This window comes from Streptopelia decaocto (assembly GCF_964273445.1).
Source record: "Streptopelia decaocto genome assembly, chromosome: 1".
Lineage (NCBI taxonomy): Eukaryota > Metazoa > Chordata > Aves > Columbiformes > Columbidae > Streptopelia > Streptopelia decaocto.
In genome coordinates, this window is record NC_138663.1 from 33,111,473 (window position 1) to 33,120,088 (window position 8,616).

Sequence of the window (8,616 nt, forward strand, 5' to 3'; positions counted from 1 at the left end):
CATAGAAAAGGAGAGAATCTAGCCTAGTGTATCCCAAAGTACATCTGAAGGTAATAAGCATTTTTAGAATATTAAAATGCAGAAAAATATATTTATCATGTTTCTAAGGGAAAGAATCAAGTTTTCCCAGGAGGGCGCCTGCTTTTGAGCATTGCAAGTAGCTGCCTTTCCAATTACCCATCATAAATTTATCCACACTTCAGGATTTATTCTGTCTTTCCTTTTACTGACCAAATTCTCACAGAGTTCCCAAGGGCCTGAAACACTGAAAACCATAATTCAACACTTGGGAAAGTGTAGTTAGTCCATCCAGCTGTGCTGCATGAATAAAAGGTATTGACCAAGGCAAAAATGGTTGTCAGAGACAGTAGCCTTCAAAGACAGGCTTGGGGTTTGGTTTCCTCCGAAGCCATTTCTCATCCACAGTGGCTACTATTGTGTTAATCTTAGCTGTGTAGTTCAGTAAAGTATGATTTACAGGTTGTACATTTCTGTGAAATATAAGCCCAACACATGTAGCATTTGAGAAATTTGCTTTGCTCCACGGAAGAGAGTGATCAGTTGCTACATGATGAGTTAACAATTCATGTCAGGGTTCATCCGTAGTTCCAGGGTTCAACCCATTCATTGCAAGGTATGTGTAAGCCATTCCATTCCTCTCTCCCATTTTCATCTATCAGTGGCTTCTCACAAATATTCTGGCTCCACTTCCGTAGCTGAACCAACAAAGCGCCAGATCAGGGAACTCATCCAGGTTTTAAGACAATCAGAAAATATTTTCAGACCTAAAACCAGCTGTGTGAGCTTACTTAAGGGTGGTAGAGTAGAATAGCTGAATGCACTTATTACACCAGGGCAGCCTCTGGGCACTTTGTCTCTGGGACACATGTCCATAGCCCTGCTGAGCAGTAGCCAGTAAATTCTGTTTGTCCTCTGGGCTTGTGATAATAAGGTACAGTCAGGCCCAAGAGATGTTACGTCTCAAAAGCTGGAGAGCACAGTACAAGGAAGTCTAGGTTCCTTGTTCAGATCTGGAGTATGAACTGATTTGAGTGTAAAAACAAATAGCACTCCTAAACCCAGATCCTTTCTGGTGAATGCAGCCTGAAAATGTGTCACAAACACATCTGCCAAGGACCTGGCAAGTCATTGCCCCTGTATTATGTAGATACATACAGTAAGTAGAGATGATATTCACATGGTGAATAGCTCTCATTTCATTTGGTCCTGCAAACTTGGAAGGTACTTAACTCTGTATTTGGATTTTGCCAATTTATTAATTTACCTTAATCACATTAAAATAGAAGAAAGTTTGTCTTAACTGGATATCTTGGCTTGCATCGAGTGACTGGAAGACATGAAGATGCACTACTCAGGTTTCAGAGCTTAAAAAATGGGGTACATGGAACATACATGAAATGCTCAGTACTTCTGTTATGCCTTCCCCACTGGGAGTCCTGGGTACAGTCTCACTGTATTTAACATACCAAGGACAAGATCTGTGCAACTAAATCAAAGTCTCCCTAATGATCCCTCTTCTACATCAGCTCTGCACTTTCTCAGATGGCATTTTTATCCCTGAGCTGGGGGATCTCTCCTTCCTTGTAGCAATTCATGTTAAGTTGGAATCCTGCCATTAGTTCAAACTTTTCTTCCAGTTCTTCCCATTACTTAACGGGAAGCACGCATATTAGCCCTCAGATGCCCCTCGTAACTTCTTTCCGGTAATTTCTCACTAACTTGTTGACATTTTACTTACTTTCTTCTAAAGCTGCCAAATACATGGCTAGTCATAAGCTGCAGCAGTCAACCACAAAATCCAAATAACAAAACCAATTCTTTATTAATTTCCTTATTTTACACCCTACCAGATTCAATCAGCGTACACATTATTTACTAGATTTATATACATGTAATTTTTCTGCGAGCTCTTTTTGACACGGAGAGCCACCCTGGCTAAGACAACTGCTTAAGGTTTAAGCAGCTGAGATTTAGGTCTGCGTTCCAGTAAATTACTCCAAGGTATCCAAAAGATAATGGGAAGGCTCCTTTATTGCACTGCATAGGCTATGTTGGAAATCAGTAGGATAGCTGTTTCAGGAGAACATCTAAAATGCCTTGCAATTCAAAAGCAGCATGTAAATAGGGGAAAAATCTTACCTAGCCTAGGACAAGTGCACACTGTGCTGTTCCTGAATATGAGTTTTCCCAAAGTCATCTCCTATCAGCATGGATAAAATGCCTAAAATTTATTTAAGAAGATAAATTAGTCATTTAAATGTGCTTCACATGCTATTAAAATCAGTTATGCAAAAAGTTCAGTACGCCTGCCATTTCTGGGTGTGAAGACCTCACATGGTGTGAGCTGTTCTGCCTCCATGCTTCCAAACAACGTTCCTCTTTGGCAGCCTGAGATGCTCAAACTGTATTACTGCCATTTGATTCCATATAGCCAAGAATGCGGATTTTGATATAGAAGCAGACACATGCTTGCAGGAGGCAGAGATGAGGTAATTTAGTACAGGTCTTTTCTAATGCTCTCTTTGTGTAGGCATGCTAGAGGCAACTCTACACAGTCATAATTTTACTGGATTCTGTGTGTGACACTTTAGAGACATCTATTTGAACTCACTTATTAATTATCTCCAACTTTGCTTTTCCCTCAAAAATAATGTCATACTCCCTCTACTTTTCTGCTTGTAAGCTTTGGAGTGACATATTCTAGCCAAAGGAATAATACACGAATCCTACCAGATTGTACATGCACTTCTTGAGATTGATTCTGAAGTTCTCTGGCAAAAAATGCCCTGGACTTAGGCATTGAAATGCACTTTGAAGAACATAATTGGCTGCCATTTTCTAAGTTAGATGCATTTTCCACACTCTTGGAGATAGATACCACAAACTGTTTTGGCTAACCTGAGCATGGTAGACAATAATCTGCAAAAGTACATTCTTCAAAGTAATACCAAGCTTGGCAAGCTCAGGCCGGGCAGTGTCATCACTGCAGAGGTGCTGTATACTTTTTGTCACATTTTGCTGCAAATTGCCCCTCTCCCCTCAAAAATAATTTTGATGATGATCATATATGAGGAAGGTGAGTGTCCTGACCTGAGAAAGCAACTCACCATCAGGTTATGCAAACCTGGATGCAAACCACTCAGGCTAGCACCAACCCAGAGACACCACAGTACAGCAGTGACAGAAATAGCCAAGCTGTTCAGCAAACTAGGAGCAAAGCTCCAGCTCTGCAGGAGGGATTTATGCTTTGACCATCAGTTTATTTCTGTGTTCCTGTACCATCCCCAAACTATTCAGGCTTATCCCTATGTCTTCATGAAGCTTAGCACACAGTTAAAATAAAAAGTGTGGTACCTGCATGATGTGAGGCATGAACCTGCTACAAGCTGACTTAAGTGTAGTTTACACCAAAAATTGTTGCAGTGACTTGCCCTGTGCAGACTTCTGCTGGATGAGTTTTCCCTGCACCACTTCATGATTGGATCTCCCACAGGCAGCCTGGGGAAGCCTTTGGTACCTCTTTCCAAGAAAGGGCAGGGAGTGGAAGGAAAGGAAAATTAGATTTCTGCACTCTGGCCAGGCTCAGTATTTTCTTCATTTGGCTTGGAAATACTTTCTGTGCATTGGGAGACACAGGCAGTATTCAGAAAACAGTTGGAAACCACGCTGCTGTCTTGTTGTGCCTGCAGCAGCAAGGGGCAGCCTCAAGGAGAGCCTGGGTGGGCTTGTGTTGGATGTGGGCTTCCGGTGTAGCTGCCCACACAGGCCACTTGCAAGCCTCCCAAACCTTGCAAGCCACAGCTGCCTTGTGAGGGAGGAGGAAAACTGGCCTCCAGCCCACAACATTAGAAGATTTGGGGCACCCTGTTGTTGCCATTTTAATTTCTGAGCAGGCAGTTTGCCTTGACACTTTCTTCTCTTCCTACCTCCTGCTGTTTTTTGGGGTTTTTTTTTACAGTCCTGACATCCTGAAAGCAGTATAAACTTTGCCAGGTTAGTCAGGCTTTTGAGAAGTCTAGATTTAGCTAAAGCATTTCACAGCACTCCCAGCTGAACTTAGCCATTCACCAGGAAGCTCTGCTGTGCTTAGGAATCACCATCATTCTGAACAAACGCAGATGGAATTAGCATTCTTTCAATCCAGTTCCATAAAAAGCTTCAAGAGCTCAGTTTCAAATGACTGAAGTCATTTCCGTCAAATCTGGCTTGGCATTCTCAGCAAGTTGCAAAAAAATACACAGAAGTGAAATGTTGAAGTGTAAAAAAGAAGTTGATTCCCTGTCAAGTTATGTTGCAGATGTGCACAAAATCCTACTGCAGCATGCACCCTGACTTTTGTGCATGATTTTAACACATGTTGAAAACTAGCTATATGGATGTGACTCAAACTTTTAAGACTATGCTTCTCCCTGCAGAAACCACACATGGAAAACTTTGGTCCTACAGGATTTTACTTAGAAATTTCATTTTCAGTGTTTGGAATTTTTTTTTTACCTCTGTAATATATTGGGAATAAAGCGGAGCATGTGAAAAAGAGTTTATATAAAATGGAACTTGTAATTCATGCTTAATTAGACGGTAGCAGGATCTACTGCTCCCCCTCTGATACAAAGGATTCAGAAGGCAGTGGATAAAACACGCAGTGATTTCTCAGAAAATGACTTATATTCCTAAAAATAAATCATATTTACAACTCTGGTGATGTGAAATACAGAACTTATCCAATAGTCTGTCCAGCATTGTCTTCTATACCTTGGTATGATTTCCAGCAATGTTGATACTTCAGGCATCTGGAGTTATAAAAAACAGAGCAAGGTGATTTCTGAATGTCTTGGGTATTTTACACAACTTCTATTGTGTACCTTTGTCATCTCAGGAAAGTGATGGTGTTACAAGCTAGTGTAATTGTTTTAAGGAATGTTTTTCAATATTGGACTAACCAGCTGAAATCCATGTAGTGCTTAAAAGTACCGGCTATTTCTATAGTCAGAGCACTGTGATCCTCTCACAGATCATAGTGCCAGGCTGTCTTTTTAGCAAAAGACTAAATTATTTAGTGTCCTTCTAATAATGTAGAGATCTAAGTGGTTTAAAGAAGGTGAGGGGTCACCATTTTATTTGTTTCCTCTCCCCTTCCAGAAGGCTTACTCTGTCCATTCTTTCCCATGGTCCACCTTCCCTGTGTTTCCCGTTTTACATCTGCTGCCACATTTTCCAAAGCTTTAACATCTTTGGGTCAGAGGGTACAGCATGCTCCTGCATTGCTCCAACCCTGGTGAGTTTGTCTCAAAATAACTGGGACATAGGGACAGTCTTTGTCTATTCCCTACATATGTTTCAATTACTGTACTAGTTTCTTTGTTTTACCTAGAAGGGCCCTAAAATAAGACACATGCAGATAATGCTATTAAAAGATAAATCAGTCACCATCATATTATCAGAGGGTGCCTACCCTCTTCATGCTTCCATTGAAAAGAACTTCAGTTATTTTTTAAACATTGTTCCTTAAACATTAGAAATAATTGTTTCAGTAGCAGAGAATCAAATGGGGGTGTGCCTATGAAAAATATAATATTTTTCCACTTACTGACATTATTAATTTAGTTTAAACTTTGTAACATAGTGAAGGGGAGCACATTAGATGGGTTACTGCATTCAAGAGCATTTTACCCTCGAGAGGTGAAGGTTCATGATTTGGTTAGGTGCCAAATGGCTGACTTGGATGATTCTGACACTTCCTAACCTAAGTGTTAGGTAGTATAATGAAGTTTCAAGGCAAAGAAATAGCTTCTGCAGTTGTGAAAGAAGTCAAATCCTGACAGCTAGGTCTCAACCCAACATTTACAATACAATTATGTCGTCTATTAGTCAAGCAAGAGTCTCGCTCAGGTAACTCTGCATAGAAGGTACTGGACTGGTTTCCTGTGGCAGTTTCTCTTCACAGCAGTGTAACATTGTGGAGATTTTTTTTTTTTTTTTTAACCAAGGGAAGCAAGGCTGTTACCAGAATAACACAAAAGAAATCTCAATTCAGAGCAAAGAGGACAATGTGATCTGCGCTGGACATGCTTTGCAAATGGTGCACAAGAAACAGAGGTTTGACCACTTTTTCCTTAGTAACAAACAATTAAATAAAACAGCATTGTTGTTGAATATAGCCATTTATTTATCCAAGACAACATCTTTTCTCGTCCTGCAGGTGGAATGACTGTAATCTATTTTCAAGGAAGAATGGTGCAATCGCCAGTTTGATATTAGTAATTGAGCACTTTGCTTGCACAATTCAGGACCATCTTTTGTGTAGGTCTAGCCAAGGTGTTACTGAAGAAAATAGTAGTATTTTGGTGTGGTATTCTTGAAAGGCTCAAGCCTACCTGATCCAGCTAGCTGAAAGGTTACATGCTGTGCTGACCACGGTAGCTGAGCACATGACCATTCAGATTAGTTAGATTTTTGGAAATCTGGGCCTCATAATTTCCCAAAGGAAATCTCATTATTTAGCTATCGGAGTTCTGCTATGTTGTGGCAATTTTTCTGCTCACAAAGGAACCTTTCATTATCATGGTAAACAATGACAGATTTAAGCAAAACTCTCAAATATCCTGCTTCTTAGGAAACAAGCATAAATGCTTTGCAAGCAATTTGGGGGGTGGGGGAGAGACAAAAAGGTCAGTGAAGCTGCAGTAGGGGTTGTAGTCCAACAGGAGAGTAGGTGGGGAATCTTGCGTGGCTGCTGACTGCCAGACAGAACTTTTATTGCAGTGAGTAACATAGGGACCCAGCAGCCTGACCAAGCACACTGACCCAAAGGAAAGCATGATTTCTGCAAGCAAAGAGAAGAGAGCTCAAATCTACCCACCCTAACTTCTCCTAGTGGCTTCGGTGGGGCAAACTGACAGACTGAGGCAAGGATGCTGCTAAATAATCTCCAAAATTATATTTTGCATATCAGTAGTAGATTCTGGGAAAGTCTGCCCTATGTGGTACAAGCCTTTTTTGTTGTTGTGTTTGTAACTCTTCAACATGTGTAGGGCACCATGCCATGAGTGTCACATCTTTCCTGCACATGATCTATAGGTCTGTAAAACTCCCCTGTTTTTCATAGGAAGGGATAATAATCCAGTAAAGGCAGGACTGGAAAAAATATTTCGAGATTAAATACTATTTTATTGAAAATTCAATAACTTCATTTCTGGAAATTCTTTCTATTTGTGAACTAGAGCTATCACAGAAGAGCATTAGCATTTATTAGAATTCCTCTGGAAATTTTTCACTCACCAGACTACAGAAGAAAAAATATTTTTCTGTTTGTTCTTGCTATAAATAACCAAAAAGATGTATTTCCTTCTGTGTACCAATTTCTTACCAACAGTACTCTCCTCCATTGTTTCCAGAGCCCAAGATACCTGAATGTTTAAGCGCTTATCTATATGACTTCAGCCTCGTCTCATGTGAACGTCTGCCAGGCAGGAACTGGGCTGTCAGCTTCATCCCATCAAAAAGCCTCCCAGTGCCATGAGCTGGAGGCAGGTTCCAATTGTTAAGTCATTCTGGCCGGGGCTGAATTTAAAGGCAGGCTCCTGTAGCTAGCGGAAGTTGCTGGAGGCAACGGCTCGGCTAAAGGCATTAAAATCATATGTCTCATAATTATTCTTTTGACTCAATTACCCATTTACTCTTTATTTTTATATCCAGTGGAACCTGAGGGCAGCAAATACTGCGTGAGGGGAACAAATCCCGTATAATAGTTCTTGTTTTGGTACATTCACTTAGTGGTGATTTATTAAGGGCTGCTGAATAAGCCTGATTAAAATGCATAAACAGTTCTGAACAGTAAACAACCATGTCTAAGGATGAAAAAATGGGACCCACATGCTGTGCATGGAAATTGCCCTTAACAACATGGCCTATTGTTGAACAGATAGGAAGCCAAAGGTTGCTTGTAATCAAATTTGAAGTTTCCCATCACTTATAAAAGCAACACTTCCTTGTGTAAACGTTTCAATTTGTTGTTGTTAAAAACTGCTTCCTGACTTAATCCCTACAGGAACCCACAATTTCTTTGATTGTCAGGTAGAAAGACAATTTCAGATAAAGTAACTGTTAGATTTAGACAACGTAAAATAAATACGCTTAGCCCAGGCGTTCCCGCAGCAATAAAATCTGCATAGTTTCCTAAGATTAATTAGAAAAAAATGACCCAATGTATCAATTTAATCTCTTCTGAAAATTTCCTCTGTTCTTGCAATTAAAATAATGCAAAACAGCAGAGACAGAGCACAGTACAGCAGTACTAACCCTCTTAACTTTGTACAGTAGCTAGAAGCTCCCTGCAGATTTTTATTTTTCCCTTGATTAACTAGGTTAATTAATTACAGAAATTTTCATATTAAATATCTGATCTAATGTACACTAAAAAATTAGTCTTTCCATTGTTGAGGGGCTTTGAGTCATGCTTAAAGCAAGAATGGGTTCGTTTAAAAAAAAAGTTGTTTTTGATTACTTTGAGAAATACAGCTTCAGAGCAAGGAAACCCAAGTCTTAACTGAACTATGAATGCCATTACATTTCTCTCTGGATCCTACAGGAACTTTG